Raw genomic sequence first — 13,902 nt, forward strand, 5'->3', positions numbered from 1 at the left:
GTATAAGAGAGCAGCATGACAAACAAAGGACAGTCACCAAACTGTTGGATTGAGGAGTTGCTAATTTTAGAGCTCACCTTTCCATTCACCACCTGCAAACTTTGGATTACACTTTCTGTGGATTGTATATACACCGGTGGACACTCACATTGACTTATCAACACACTGGGATTCTTGGACTGTTTTTAGGGTATGGACAAATGAACTGTATTCTTTTAACAGCGTTTACCTCGTTTTATCGTGTTGTTTTAAAGTCTTTTATGTGAACCTTGTAAATAAACCAAATCTATTTAAACCAATCTTCTTTTATGTCTCATTCTTTTAACCACTAGTCATCTCTCACAGTTAAATCTGATCCCATTTTAGTCTTGTAACTCGGCTGATAAGGCCGATTGTTACACTTGGATGGGAGACCGCCTGGGAATACCAGGTGCTGTAAGCTTTTGCCTTTTCTTCACTATTTATATAATATGCTGGCTTTTACGGAGGCTGATCTTTAAATAGCCCACTTTTTGGAGCAGCCCTCGCTTACGGCCATACCGCGCTGAGAGCGCCCGATCTCGTCTGATCTCGGAAGCTAAGCAGCGTCGGGCCTGCTTAGTACTTGGATGGGAGACTGCCTGGGAATGCCAGGTGCTGTAAGCTTTTGCCTTTTCTTCACTATTTATATAATATGCTGGCTTTTACGGAGGCTGATCTTTAAATAGCCCACTTTTTGGAGCAGCCCTCGCTTACGGCCATACCGCGCTGAGAGCGCCCGATCTCGTCTGATCTCGGAAGCTAAGCAGCGTCGGGCCTGCTTAGTACTTGGATGGGAGACCGCCTGGGAATACCAGGTGCTGTAAGCTTTTGCCTTTTCTTCACTATTTATATAATATGCTGGCTTTTAGAAAGACGTGTTTTACCGCTCTATTTATTACAATCATTTAAATGTATTATAGAGTTTTAAGTGTTTTACATGTTTTTTAGGCCATTTTATTACTCTTAACATTTTAAGTGAGTGTGTGTCTTTAAAAAATGGATGGTTGGCCTGCCATGTGACTAGACACATGACAGGAAGCAGGAAGTACAACTGTATAAGAGAGCAGCATGACAAACAAAGGACAGTCACCAAACTGTTGGATTGAGGAGTTGCTAATTTTAGAGCTCACCTTTCCATTCACCACCTGCAAACTTTGGATTACACTTTCTGTGGATTGTATATACACCGGTGGACACTCACATTGGACTTATCAACACACTGGGATTCTTGGACTGTTTTTAGGGTATGGACAAATGAACTGTATTCTTTTAACAGCGTTTACCTCGTTTTATCGTGTTGTTTTAAAGTCTTTTATGTGAACCTTGTAAATAAACCAAATCTATTTAAACCAATCTTCTTTTATGTCTCATTCTTTTAACCACTAGTCATCTCTCACAGTTAAATCTGACCCCATTTTAGTCTTGTAACTCGGCTGATAAGGCCGATTGTTACACTTGGATGGGAGACCGCCTGGGATTACCAGGTGCTGTAAGCTTTTGCCTTTTCTTCACTATTTATATAATATGCTGGCTTTTACGGAGGCTGATCTTTAAATAGCCCACTTTTTGGAGCAGCCCTCGCTTACGGCCATACCGCGCTGAGAGCGCCCGATCTCGTCTGATCTCGGAAGCTAAGCAGCGTCGGGCCTGCTTAGTACTTGGATGGGAGACTGCCTGGGAATGCCAGGTGCTGTAAGCTTTTGCCTTTTCTTCACTATTTATATAATATGCTGGCTTTTACGGAGGCTGATCTTTAAATAGCCCACTTTTTGGAGCAGCCCTCGCTTACGGCCATACCGCGCTGAGAGCGCCCGATCTCGTCTGATCTCGGAAGCTAAGCAGCGTCGGGCCTGCTTAGTACTTGGATGGGAGACTGCCTGGGAATGCCAGGTGCTGTAAGCTTTTGCCTTTTCTTCACTATTTATATAATATGCTGGCTTTTACGGAGGCTGATCTTTAAATAGCCCACTTTTTGGAGCAGCCCTCGCTTACGGCCATACCGCGCTGAGAGCGCCCGATCTCGTCTGATCTCGGAAGCTAAGCAGCGTCGGGCCTGCTTAGTACTTGGATGGGAGACCGCCTGGGAATACCAGGTGCTGTAAGCTTTTGCCTTTTCTTCACTATTTATATAATATGCTGGCTTTTAGAAAGACGTGTTTTACCGCTCTATTTATTACAATCATTTAAATGTATTATAGAGTTTTAAGTGTTTTACATGTTTTTTAGGCCATTTTATTACTCTTAACATTTTAAGTGAGTGTGTGTCTTTAAAAAATGGATGGTTGGCCTGCCATGTGACTAGACACATGACAGGAAGCAGGAAGTACAACTGTATAAGAGAGCAGCATGACAAACAAAGGACAGTCACCAAACTGTTGGATTGAGGAGTTGCTAATTTTAGAGCTCACCTTTCCATTCACCACCTGCAAACTTTGGATTACACTTTCTGTGGATTGTATATACACCGGTGGACACTCACATTGGACTTATCAACACACTGGGATTCTTGGACTGTTTTTAGGGTATGGACAAATGAACTGTATTCTTTTAACAGCGTTTACCTCGTTTTATCGTGTTGTTTTAAAGTCTTTTATGTGAACCTTGTAAATAAACCAAATCTATTTAAACCAATCTTCTTTTATGTCTCATTCTTTTAACCACTAGTCATCTCTCACAGTTAAATCTGATCCCATTTTAGTCTTGTAACTCGGCTGATAAGGCCGATTGTTACACTTGGATGGGAGACCGCCTGGGAATACCAGGTGCTGTAAGCTTTTGCCTTTTCTTCACTATTTATATAATATGCTGGCTTTTACGGAGGCTGATCTTTAAATAGCCCACTTTTTGGAGCAGCCCTCGCTTACGGCCATACCGCGCTGAGAGCGCCCGATCTCGTCTGATCTCGGAAGCTAAGCAGCGTCGGGCCTGCTTAGTACTTGGATGGGAGACCGCCTGGGAATACCAGGTGCTGTAAGCTTTTGCCTTTTCTTCACTATTTATATAATATGCTGGCTTTTAGAAAGACGTGTTTTACCGCTCTATTTATTACAATCATTTAAATGTATTATAGAGTTTTAAGTGTTTTACATGTTTTTTAGGCCATTTTATTACTCTTAACATTTTAAGTGAGTGTGTGTCTTTAAAAAATGGATGGTTGGCCTGCCATGTGACTAGACACATGACAGGAAGCAGGAAGTACAACTGTATAAGAGAGCAGCATGACAAACAAAGGACAGTCACCAAACTGTTGGATTGAGGAGTTGCTAATTTTAGAGCTCACCTTTCCATTCACCACCTGCAAACTTTGGATTACACTTTCTGTGGATTGTATATACACCGGTGGACACTCACATTGGACTTATCAACACACTGGGATTCTTGGACTGTTTTTAGGGTATGGACAAATGAACTGTATTCTTTTAACAGCGTTTACCTCGTTTTATCGTGTTGTTTTAAAGTCTTTTATGTGAACCTTGTAAATAAACCAAATCTATTTAAACCAATCTTCTTTTATGTCTCATTCTTTTAACCACTAGTCATCTCTCACAGTTAAATCTGATCCCATTTTAGTCTTGTAACTCGGCTGATAAGGCCGATTGTTACACTTGGATGGGAGACCGCCTGGGAATACCAGGTGCTGTAAGCTTTTGCCTTTTCTTCACTATTTATATAATATGCTGGCTTTTACGGAGGCTGATCTTTAAATAGCCCACTTTTTGGAGCAGCCCTCGCTTACGGCCATACCGCGCTGAGAGCGCCCGATCTCGTCTGATCTCGGAAGCTAAGCAGCGTCGGGCCTGCTTAGTACTTGGATGGGAGACCGCCTGGGAATACCAGGTGCTGTAAGCTTTTGCCTTTTCTTCACTATTTATATAATATGCTGGCTTTTACGGAGGCTGATCTTTAAATAGCCCACTTTTTGGAGCAGCCCTCGCTTACGGCCATACCGCGCTGAGAGCGCCCGATCTCGTCTGATCTCGGAAGCTAAGCAGCGTCGGGCCTGCTTAGTACTTGGATGGGAGACCGCCTGGGAATACCAGGTGCTGTAAGCTTTTGCCTTTTCTTCACTATTTATATAATATGCTGGCTTTTAGAAAGACGTGTTTTACCGCTCTATTTATTACAATCATTTAAATGTATTATAGAGTTTTAAGTGTTTTACATGTTTTTTAGGCCATTTTATTACTCTTAACATTTTAAGTGAGTGTGTGTCTTTAAAAAATGGATGGTTGGCCTGCCATGTGACTAGACACATGACAGGAAGCAGGAAGTACAACTGTATAAGAGAGCAGCATGACAAACAAAGGACAGTCACCAAACTGTTGGATTGAGGAGTTGCTAATTTTAGAGCTCACCTTTCCATTCACCACCTGCAAACTTTGGATTACACTTTCTGTGGATTGTATATACACCGGTGGACACTCACATTGGACTTATCAACACACTGGGATTCTTGGACTGTTTTTAGGGTATGGACAAATGAACTGTATTCTTTTAACAGCGTTTACCTCGTTTTATCGTGTTGTTTTAAAGTCTTTTATGTGAACCTTGTAAATAAACCAAATCTATTTAAACCAATCTTCTTTTATGTCTCATTCTTTTAACCACTAGTCATCTCTCACAGTTAAATCTGACCCCATTTTAGTCTTGTAACTCGGCTGATAAGGCCGATTGTTACACTTGGATGGGAGACCGCCTGGGATTACCAGGTGCTGTAAGCTTTTGCCTTTTCTTCACTATTTATATAATATGCTGGCTTTTACGGAGGCTGATCTTTAAATAGCCCACTTTTTGGAGCAGCCCTCGCTTACGGCCATACCGCGCTGAGAGCGCCCGATCTCGTCTGATCTCGGAAGCTAAGCAGCGTCGGGCCTGCTTAGTACTTGGATGGGAGACCGCCTGGGAATACCAGGTGCTGTAAGCTTTTGCCTTTTCTTCACTATTTATATAATATGCTGGCTTTTAGAAAGACGTGTTTTACCGCTCTATTTATTACAATCATTTAAATGTATTATAGAGTTTTAAGTGTTTTACATGTTTTTTAGGCCATTTTATTACTCTTAACATTTTAAGTGAGTGTGTGTCTTTAAAAAATGGATGGTTGGCCTGCCATGTGACTAGACACATGACAGGAAGCAGGAAGTACAACTGTATAAGAGAGCAGCATGACAAACAAAGGACAGTCACCAAACTGTTGGATTGAGGAGTTGCTAATTTTAGAGCTCACCTTTCCATTCACCACCTGCAAACTTTGGATTACACTTTCTGTGGATTGTATATACACCGGTGGACACTCACATTGGACTTATCAACACACTGGGATTCTTGGACTGTTTTTAGGGTATGGACAAATGAACTGTATTCTTTTAACAGCGTTTACCTCGTTTTATCGTGTTGTTTTAAAGTCTTTTATGTGAACCTTGTAAATAAACCAAATCTATTTAAACCAATCTTCTTTTATGTCTCATTCTTTTAACCACTAGTCATCTCTCACAGTTAAATCTGACCCCATTTTAGTCTTGTAACTCGGCTGATAAGGCCGATTGTTACACTTGGATGGGAGACCGCCTGGGATTACCAGGTGCTGTAAGCTTTTGCCTTTTCTTCACTATTTATATAATATGCTGGCTTTTACGGAGGCTGATCTTTAAATAGCCCACTTTTTGGAGCAGCCCTCGCTTACGGCCATACCGCGCTGAGAGCGCCCGATCTCGTCTGATCTCGGAAGCTAAGCAGCGTCGGGCCTGCTTAGTACTTGGATGGGAGACCGCCTGGGAATACCAGGTGCTGTAAGCTTTTGCCTTTTCTTCACTATTTATATAATATGCTGGCTTTTAGAAAGACGTGTTTTACCGCTCTATTTATTACAATCATTTAAATGTATTATAGAGTTTTAAGTGTTTTACATGTTTTTTAGGCCATTTTATTACTCTTAACATTTTAAGTGAGTGTGTGTCTTTAAAAAATGGATGGTTGGCCTGCCATGTGACTAGACACATGACAGGAAGCAGGAAGTACAACTGTATAAGAGAGCAGCATGACAAACAAAGGACAGTCACCAAACTGTTGGATTGAGGAGTTGCTAATTTTAGAGCTCACCTTTCCATTCACCACCTGCAAACTTTGGATTACACTTTCTGTGGATTGTATATACACCGGTGGACACTCACATTGGACTTATCAACACACTGGGATTCTTGGACTGTTTTTAGGGTATGGACAAATGAACTGTATTCTTTTAACAGCGTTTACCTCGTTTTATCGTGTTGTTTTAAAGTCTTTTATGTGAACCTTGTAAATAAACCAAATCTATTTAAACCAATCTTCTTTTATGTCTCATTCTTTTAACCACTAGTCATCTCTCACAGTTAAATCTGATCCCATTTTAGTCTTGTAACTCGGCTGATAAGGCCGATTGTTACACTTGGATGGGAGACCGCCTGGGAACACCAGGTGCTGTAAGCTTTTGCCTTTTCTTCACTATTTATATAATATGCTGGCTTTTACGGAGGCTGATCTTTAAATAGCCCACTTTTTGGAGCAGCCCTCGCTTACGGCCATACCGCGCTGAGAGCGCCAGATCTCGTCTGATCTCGGAAGCTAAGCAGCGTCGGGCCTGCTTAGTACTTGGATGGGAGACCGCCTGGGAATACCAGGTGCTGTAAGCTTTTGCCTTTTCTTCACTATTTATATAATATGCTGGCTTTTACGGAGGCTGATCTTTAAATAGCCCACTTTTTGGAGCAGCCCTCGCTTACGGCCATACCGCGCTGAGAGCGCCCGATCTCGTCTGATCTCGGAAGCTAAGCAGCGTCGGGCCTGCTTAGTACTTGGATGGGAGACCGCCTGGGAATACCAGGTGCTGTAAGCTTTTGCCTTTTCTTCACTATTTATATAATATGCTGGCTTTTAGAAAGACGTGTTTTACCGCTCTATTTATTACAATCATTTAAATGTATTATAGAGTTTTAAGTGTTTTACATGTTTTTTAGGCCATTTTATTACTCTTAACATTTTAAGTGAGTGTGTGTCTTTAAAAAATGGATGGTTGGCCTGCCATGTGACTAGACACATGACAGGAAGCAGGAAGTACAACTGTATAAGAGAGCAGCATGACAAACAAAGGACAGTCACCAAACTGTTGGATTGAGGAGTTGCTAATTTTAGAGCTCACCTTTCCATTCACCACCTGCAAACTTTGGATTAAACTTTCTGTGGATTGTATATACACCGGTGGACACTCACATTGGACTTATCAACACACTGGGATTCTTGGACTGTTTTTAGGGTATGGACAAATGAACTGTATTCTTTTAACAGCGTTTACCTCGTTTTATCGTGTTGTTTTAAAGTCTTTTATGTGAACCTTGTAAATAAACCAAATCTATTTAAACCAATCTTCTTTTATGTCTCATTCTTTTAACCACTAGTCATCTCTCACAGTTAAATCTGACCCCATTTTAGTCTTGTAACTCGGCTGATAAGGCCGATTGTTACACTTGGATGGGAGACCGCCTGGGATTACCAGGTGCTGTAAGCTTTTGCCTTTTCTTCACTATTTATATAATATGCTGGCTTTTACGGAGGCTGATCTTTAAATAGCCCACTTTTTGGAGCAGCCCTCGCTTACGGCCATACCGCGCTGAGAGCGCCCGATCTCGTCTGATCTCGGAAGCTAAGCAGCGTCGGGCCTGCTTAGTACTTGGATGGGAGACCGCCTGGGAATACCAGGTGCTGTAAGCTTTTGCCTTTTCTTCACTATTTATATAATATGCTGGCTTTTACGGAGGCTGATCTTTAAATAGCCCACTTTTTGGAGCAGCCCTCGCTTACGGCCATACCGCGCTGAGAGTGCCCGATCTCGTCTGATCTCGGAAGCTAAGCAGCGTCGGGCCTGCTTAGTACTTGGATGGGAGACCGCCTGGGAATACCAGGTGCTGTAAGCTTTTGCCTTTTCTTCACTATTTATATAATATGCTGGCTTTTAGAAAGACGTGTTTTACCGCTCTATTTATTACAATCATTTAAATGTATTATAGAGTTTTAAGTGTTTTACATGTTTTTTAGGCCATTTTATTACTCTTAACATTTTAAGTGAGTGTGTGTCTTTAAAAAATGGATGGTTGGCCTGCCATGTGACTAGACACATGACAGGAAGCAGGAAGTACAACTGTATAAGAGAGCAGCATGACAAACAAAGGACAGTCACCAAACTGTTGGATTGAGGAGTTGCTAATTTTAGAGCTCACCTTTCCATTCACCACCTGCAAACTTTGGATTACACTTTCTGTGGATTGTATATACACCGGTGGACACTCACATTGGACTTATCAACACACTGGGATTCTTGGACTGTTTTTAGGGTATGGACAAATGAACTGTATTCTTTTAACAGCGTTTACCTCGTTTTATCGTGTTGTTTTAAAGTCTTTTATGTGAACCTTGTAAATAAACCAAATCTATTTAAACCAATCTTCTTTTATGTCTCATTCTTTTAACCACTAGTCATCTCTCACAGTTAAATCTGACCCCATTTTAGTCTTGTAACTCGGCTGATAAGGCCGATTGTTACACTTGGATGGGAGACCGCCTGGGATTACCAGGTGCTGTAAGCTTTTGCCTTTTCTTCACTATTTATATAATATGCTGGCTTTTACGGAGGCTGATCTTTAAATAGCCCACTTTTTGGAGCAGCCCTCGCTTACGGCCATACCGCGCTGAGAGCGCCCGATCTCGTCTGATCTCGGAAGCTAAGCAGCGTCGGGCCTGCTTAGTACTTGGATGGGAGACCGCCTGGGAATACCAGGTGCTGTAAGCTTTTGCCTTTTCTTCACTATTTATATAATATGCTGGCTTTTAGAAAGACGTGTTTTACCGCTCTATTTATTACAATCATTTAAATGTATTATAGAGTTTTAAGTGTTTTACATGTTTTTTAGGCCATTTTATTACTCTTAACATTTTAAGTGAGTGTGTGTCTTTAAAAAATGGATGGTTGGCCTGCCATGTGACTAGACACATGACAGGAAGCAGGAAGTACAACTGTATAAGAGAGCAGCATGACAAACAAAGGACAGTCACCAAACTGTTGGATTGAGGAGTTGCTAATTTTAGAGCTCACCTTTCCATTCACCACCTGCAAACTTTGGATTACACTTTCTGTGGATTGTATATACACCGGTGGACACTCACATTGGACTTATCAACACACTGGGATTCTTGGACTGTTTTTAGGGTATGGACAAATGAACTGTATTCTTTTAACAGCGTTTACCTCGTTTTATCGTGTTGTTTTAAAGTCTTTTATGTGAACCTTGTAAATAAACCAAATCTATTTAAACCAATCTTCTTTTATGTCTCATTCTTTTAACCACTAGTCATCTCTCACAGTTAAATCTGATCCCATTTTAGTCTTGTAACTCGGCTGATAAGGCCGATTGTTACACTTGGATGGGAGACCGCCTGGGAATACCAGGTGCTGTAAGCTTTTGCCTTTTCTTCACTATTTATATAATATGCTGGCTTTTACGGAGGCTGATCTTTAAATAGCCCACTTTTTGGAGCAGCCCTCGCTTACGGCCATACCGCGCTGAGAGCGCCAGATCTCGTCTGATCTCGGAAGCTAAGCAGCGTCGGGCCTGCTTAGTACTTGGATGGGAGACCGCCTGGGAATGCCAGGTGCTGTAAGCTTTTGCCTTTTCTTCACTATTTATATAATATGCTGGCTTTTACGGAGGCTGATCTTTAAATAGCCCACTTTTTGGAGCAGCCCTCGCTTACGGCCATACCGCGCTGAGAGCGCCCGATCTCGTCTGATCTCGGAAGCTAAGCAGCGTCGGGCCTGCTTAGTACTTGGATGGGAGACCGCCTGGGAATACCAGGTGCTGTAAGCTTTTGCCTTTTCTTCACTATTTATATAATATGCTGGCTTTTAGAAAGACGTGTTTTACCGCTCTATTTATTACAATCATTTAAATGTATTATAGAGTTTTAAGTGTTTTACATGTTTTTTAGGCCATTTTATTACTCTTAACATTTTAAGTGAGTGTGTGTCTTTAAAAAATGGATGGTTGGCCTGCCATGTGACTAGACACATGACAGGAAGCAGGAAGTACAACTGTATAAGAGAGCAGCATGACAAACAAAGGACAGTCACCAAACTGTTGGATTGAGGAGTTGCTAATTTTAGAGCTCACCTTTCCATTCACCACCTGCAAACTTTGGATTACACTTTCTGTGGATTGTATATACACCGGTGGACACTCACATTGGACTTATCAACACACTGGGATTCTTGGACTGTTTTTAGGGTATGGACAAATGAACTGTATTCTTTTAACAGCGTTTACCTCGTTTTATCGTGTTGTTTTAAAGTCTTTTATGTGAACCTTGTAAATAAACCAAATCTATTTAAACCAATCTTCTTTTATGTCTCATTCTTTTAACCACTAGTCATCTCTCACAGTTAAATCTGACCCCATTTTAGTCTTGTAACTCGGCTGATAAGGCCGATTGTTACACTTGGATGGGAGACCGCCTGGGATTACCAGGTGCTGTAAGCTTTTGCCTTTTCTTCACTATTTATATAATATGCTGGCTTTTACGGAGGCTGATCTTTAAATAGCCCACTTTTTGGAGCAGCCCTCGCTTACGGCCATACCGCGCTGAGAGCGCCCGATCTCGTCTGATCTCGGAAGCTAAGCAGCGTCGGGCCTGCTTAGTACTTGGATGGGAGACCGCCTGGGAATACCAGGTGCTGTAAGCTTTTGCCTTTTCTTCACTATTTATATAATATGCTGGCTTTTAGAAAGACGTGTTTTACCGCTCTATTTATTACAATCATTTAAATGTATTATAGAGTTTTAAGTGTTTTACATGTTTTTTAGGCCATTTTATTACTCTTAACATTTTAAGTGAGTGTGTGTCTTTAAAAAATGGATGGTTGGCCTGCCATGTGACTAGACACATGACAGGAAGCAGGGAGTACAACTGTATAAGAGAGCAGCATGACAAACAAAGGACAGTCACCAAACTGTTGGATTGAGGAGTTGCTAATTTTAGAGCTCACCTTTCCATTCACCACCTGCAAACTTTGGATTACACTTTCTGTGGATTGTATATACACCGGTGGACACTCACATTGGACTTATCAACACACTGGGATTCTTGGACTGTTTTTAGGGTATGGACAAATGAACTGTATTCTTTTAACAGCGTTTACCTCGTTTTATCGTGTTGTTTTAAAGTCTTTTATGTGAACCTTGTAAATAAACCAAATCTATTTAAACCAATCTTCTTTTATGTCTCATTCTTTTAACCACTAGTCATCTCTCACAGTTAAATCTGATCCCATTTTAGTCTTGTAACTCGGCTGATAAGGCCGATTGTTACACTTGGATGGGAGACCGCCTGGGAATACCAGGTGCTGTAAGCTTTTGCCTTTTCTTCACTATTTATATAATATGCTGGCTTTTACGGAGGCTGATCTTTAAATAGCCCACTTTTTGGAGCAGCCCTCGCTTACGGCCATACCGCGCTGAGAGCGCCCGATCTCGTCTGATCTCGGAAGCTAAGCAGCGTCGGGCCTGCTTAGTACTTGGATGGGAGACCGCCTGGGAATACCAGGTGCTGTAAGCTTTTGCCTTTTCTTCACTATTTATATAATATGCTGGCTTTTAGAAAGACGTGTTTTACCGCTCTATTTATTACAATCATTTAAATGTATTATAGAGTTTTAAGTGTTTTACATGTTTTTTAGGCCATTTTATTACTCTTAACATTTTAAGTGAGTGTGTGTCTTTAAAAAATGGATGGTTGGCCTGCCATGTGACTAGACACATGACAGGAAGCAGGAAGTACAACTGTATAAGAGAGCAGCATGACAAACAAAGGACAGTCACCAAACTGTTGGATTGAGGAGTTGCTAATTTTAGAGCTCACCTTTCCATTCACCACCTGCAAACTTTGGATTACACTTTCTGTGGATTGTATATACACCGGTGGACACTCACATTGGACTTATCAACACACTGGGATTCTTGGACTGTTTTTAGGGTATGGACAAATGAACTGTATTCTTTTAACAGCGTTTACCTCGTTTTATCGTGTTGTTTTAAAGTCTTTTATGTGAACCTTGTAAATAAACCAAATCTATTTAAACCAATCTTCTTTTATGTCTCATTCTTTTAACCACTAGTCATCTCTCACAGTTAAATCTGATCCCATTTTAGTCTTGTAACTCGGCTGATAAGGCCGATTGTTACACTTGGATGGGAGACCGCCTGGGAATACCAGGTGCTGTAAGCTTTTGCCTTTTCTTCACTATTTATATAATATGCTGGCTTTTACGGAGGCTGATCTTTAAATAGCCCACTTTTTGGAGCAGCCCTCGCTTACGGCCATACCGCGCTGAGAGCGCCCGATCTCGTCTGATCTCGGAAGCTAAGCAGCGTCGGGCCTGCTTAGTACTTGGATGGGAGACCGCCTGGGAATACCAGGTGCTGTAAGCTTTTGCCTTTTCTTCACTATTTATATAATATGCTGGCTTTTACGGAGGCTGATCTTTAAATAGCCCACTTTTTGGAGCAGCCCTCGCTTACGGCCATACCGCGCTGAGAGCGCCCGATCTCGTCTGATCTCGGAAGCTAAGCAGCGTCGGGCCTGCTTAGTACTTGGATGGGAGACCGCCTGGGAATACCAGGTGCTGTAAGCTTTTGCCTTTTCTTCACTATTTATATAATATGCTGGCTTTTAGAAAGACGTGTTTTACCGCTCTATTTATTACAATCATTTAAATGTATTATAGAGTTTTAAGTGTTTTACATGTTTTTTAGGCCATTTTATTACTCTTAACATTTTAAGTGAGTGTGTGTCTTTAAAAAATGGATGGTTGGCCTGCCATGTGACTAGACACATGACAGGAAGCAGGAAGTACAACTGTATAAGAGAGCAGCATGACAAACAAAGGACAGTCACCAAACTGTTGGATTGAGGAGTTGCTAATTTTAGAGCTCACCTTTCCATTCACCACCTGCAAACTTTGGATTACACTTTCTGTGGATTGTATATACACCGGTGGACACTCACATTGGACTTATCAACACACTGGGATTCTTGGACTGTTTTTAGGGTATGGACAAATGAACTGTATTCTTTTAACAGCGTTTACCTCGTTTTATCGTGTTGTTTTAAAGTCTTTTATGTGAACCTTGTAAATAAACCAAATCTATTTAAACCAATCTTCTTTTATGTCTCATTCTTTTAACCACTAGTCATCTCTCACAGTTAAATCTGATCCCATTTTAGTCTTGTAACTCGGCTGATAAGGCCGATTGTTACACTTGGATGGGAGACCGCCTGGGAATACCAGGTGCTGTAAGCTTTTGCCTTTTCTTCACTATTTATATAATATGCTGGCTTTTACGGAGGCTGATCTTTAAATAGCCCACTTTTTGGAGCAGCCCTCGCTTACGGCCATACCGCGCTGAGAGCGCCCGATCTCGTCTGATCTCGGAAGCTAAGCAGCGTCGGGCCTGCTTAGTACTTGGATGGGAGACCGCCTGGGAATACCAGGTGCTGTAAGCTTTTGCCTTTTCTTCACTATTTATATAATATGCTGGCTTTTACGGAGGCTGATCTTTAAATAGCCCACTTTTTGGAGCAGCCCTCGCTTACGGCCATACCGCGCTGAGAGCGCCCGATCTCGTCTGATCTCGGAAGCTAAGCAGCGTCGGGCCTGCTTAGTACTTGGATGGGAGACCGCCTGGGAATACCAGGTGCTGTAAGCTTTTGCCTTTTCTTCACTATTTATATAATATGCTGGCTTTTAGAAAGACGTGTTTTACCGCTCTATTTATTACAATCATTTAAATGTATTATAGA

At 41.6% G+C, this 13,902-nt stretch overlaps 23 non-coding genes across 23 annotated transcripts; all 23 read left to right on the top strand.

Moving 5' to 3' along the window:
* The first annotated feature begins 526 nt into the window (after nucleotides 1-526).
* LOC141316074 (5S ribosomal RNA) lies at nucleotides 527-645 on the top strand. Its single transcript, XR_012351240.1, has one exon. It is a non-coding gene; the product is annotated as a 5S ribosomal RNA (ribosomal RNA).
* Nucleotides 646-729: 84 nt separating this feature from the next.
* Nucleotides 730-848, top strand: LOC141316021 (5S ribosomal RNA). The gene has a single exon (XR_012351187.1). It is a non-coding gene; the product is annotated as a 5S ribosomal RNA (ribosomal RNA).
* Nucleotides 849-1,601: 753 nt separating this feature from the next.
* Nucleotides 1,602-1,720, top strand: LOC141316075 (5S ribosomal RNA). Its single transcript, XR_012351241.1, has one exon. It is a non-coding gene; the product is annotated as a 5S ribosomal RNA (ribosomal RNA).
* Nucleotides 1,721-1,804: 84 nt separating this feature from the next.
* Nucleotides 1,805-1,923, top strand: LOC141316077 (5S ribosomal RNA). Its single transcript, XR_012351243.1, has one exon. It is a non-coding gene; the product is annotated as a 5S ribosomal RNA (ribosomal RNA).
* Nucleotides 1,924-2,007: 84 nt separating this feature from the next.
* LOC141316098 (5S ribosomal RNA) lies at nucleotides 2,008-2,126 on the top strand. The gene has a single exon (XR_012351264.1). It is a non-coding gene; the product is annotated as a 5S ribosomal RNA (ribosomal RNA).
* A 753-nt stretch (nucleotides 2,127-2,879) lies between these two features.
* LOC141316110 (5S ribosomal RNA) lies at nucleotides 2,880-2,998 on the top strand. The gene has a single exon (XR_012351276.1). It is a non-coding gene; the product is annotated as a 5S ribosomal RNA (ribosomal RNA).
* Nucleotides 2,999-3,751: 753 nt separating this feature from the next.
* On the top strand, nucleotides 3,752-3,870 carry LOC141316122 (5S ribosomal RNA). The gene has a single exon (XR_012351288.1). It is a non-coding gene; the product is annotated as a 5S ribosomal RNA (ribosomal RNA).
* An 84-nt stretch (nucleotides 3,871-3,954) lies between these two features.
* LOC141316134 (5S ribosomal RNA) lies at nucleotides 3,955-4,073 on the top strand. Its single transcript, XR_012351300.1, has one exon. It is a non-coding gene; the product is annotated as a 5S ribosomal RNA (ribosomal RNA).
* Nucleotides 4,074-4,826: 753 nt separating this feature from the next.
* Nucleotides 4,827-4,945, top strand: LOC141316028 (5S ribosomal RNA). The gene has a single exon (XR_012351193.1). It is a non-coding gene; the product is annotated as a 5S ribosomal RNA (ribosomal RNA).
* A 753-nt stretch (nucleotides 4,946-5,698) lies between these two features.
* LOC141316040 (5S ribosomal RNA) lies at nucleotides 5,699-5,817 on the top strand. The gene has a single exon (XR_012351205.1). It is a non-coding gene; the product is annotated as a 5S ribosomal RNA (ribosomal RNA).
* Nucleotides 5,818-6,570: 753 nt separating this feature from the next.
* Nucleotides 6,571-6,689, top strand: LOC141316071 (5S ribosomal RNA). The gene has a single exon (XR_012351236.1). It is a non-coding gene; the product is annotated as a 5S ribosomal RNA (ribosomal RNA).
* An 84-nt stretch (nucleotides 6,690-6,773) lies between these two features.
* LOC141316052 (5S ribosomal RNA) lies at nucleotides 6,774-6,892 on the top strand. Its single transcript, XR_012351218.1, has one exon. It is a non-coding gene; the product is annotated as a 5S ribosomal RNA (ribosomal RNA).
* Nucleotides 6,893-7,645: 753 nt separating this feature from the next.
* LOC141316064 (5S ribosomal RNA) lies at nucleotides 7,646-7,764 on the top strand. The gene has a single exon (XR_012351230.1). It is a non-coding gene; the product is annotated as a 5S ribosomal RNA (ribosomal RNA).
* An 84-nt stretch (nucleotides 7,765-7,848) lies between these two features.
* LOC141316063 (5S ribosomal RNA) lies at nucleotides 7,849-7,967 on the top strand. Its single transcript, XR_012351229.1, has one exon. It is a non-coding gene; the product is annotated as a 5S ribosomal RNA (ribosomal RNA).
* A 753-nt stretch (nucleotides 7,968-8,720) lies between these two features.
* LOC141316076 (5S ribosomal RNA) lies at nucleotides 8,721-8,839 on the top strand. The gene has a single exon (XR_012351242.1). It is a non-coding gene; the product is annotated as a 5S ribosomal RNA (ribosomal RNA).
* A 753-nt stretch (nucleotides 8,840-9,592) lies between these two features.
* On the top strand, nucleotides 9,593-9,711 carry LOC141316092 (5S ribosomal RNA). Its single transcript, XR_012351257.1, has one exon. It is a non-coding gene; the product is annotated as a 5S ribosomal RNA (ribosomal RNA).
* An 84-nt stretch (nucleotides 9,712-9,795) lies between these two features.
* Nucleotides 9,796-9,914, top strand: LOC141316088 (5S ribosomal RNA). Its single transcript, XR_012351254.1, has one exon. It is a non-coding gene; the product is annotated as a 5S ribosomal RNA (ribosomal RNA).
* Nucleotides 9,915-10,667: 753 nt separating this feature from the next.
* LOC141316094 (5S ribosomal RNA) lies at nucleotides 10,668-10,786 on the top strand. The gene has a single exon (XR_012351259.1). It is a non-coding gene; the product is annotated as a 5S ribosomal RNA (ribosomal RNA).
* A 753-nt stretch (nucleotides 10,787-11,539) lies between these two features.
* Nucleotides 11,540-11,658, top strand: LOC141316095 (5S ribosomal RNA). Its single transcript, XR_012351260.1, has one exon. It is a non-coding gene; the product is annotated as a 5S ribosomal RNA (ribosomal RNA).
* Nucleotides 11,659-12,411: 753 nt separating this feature from the next.
* LOC141316096 (5S ribosomal RNA) lies at nucleotides 12,412-12,530 on the top strand. The gene has a single exon (XR_012351262.1). It is a non-coding gene; the product is annotated as a 5S ribosomal RNA (ribosomal RNA).
* An 84-nt stretch (nucleotides 12,531-12,614) lies between these two features.
* On the top strand, nucleotides 12,615-12,733 carry LOC141316097 (5S ribosomal RNA). Its single transcript, XR_012351263.1, has one exon. It is a non-coding gene; the product is annotated as a 5S ribosomal RNA (ribosomal RNA).
* A 753-nt stretch (nucleotides 12,734-13,486) lies between these two features.
* On the top strand, nucleotides 13,487-13,605 carry LOC141316099 (5S ribosomal RNA). The gene has a single exon (XR_012351265.1). It is a non-coding gene; the product is annotated as a 5S ribosomal RNA (ribosomal RNA).
* Nucleotides 13,606-13,689: 84 nt separating this feature from the next.
* Nucleotides 13,690-13,808, top strand: LOC141316100 (5S ribosomal RNA). Its single transcript, XR_012351266.1, has one exon. It is a non-coding gene; the product is annotated as a 5S ribosomal RNA (ribosomal RNA).
* The last annotated feature ends 94 nt before the right edge of the window (nucleotides 13,809-13,902 follow it).

This window comes from Garra rufa, unplaced genomic scaffold, assembly GCF_049309525.1.
Source record: "Garra rufa unplaced genomic scaffold, GarRuf1.0 hap1_unplaced_068, whole genome shotgun sequence".
NCBI classification, from domain to species: Eukaryota; Metazoa; Chordata; class Actinopteri; order Cypriniformes; family Cyprinidae; genus Garra; species Garra rufa.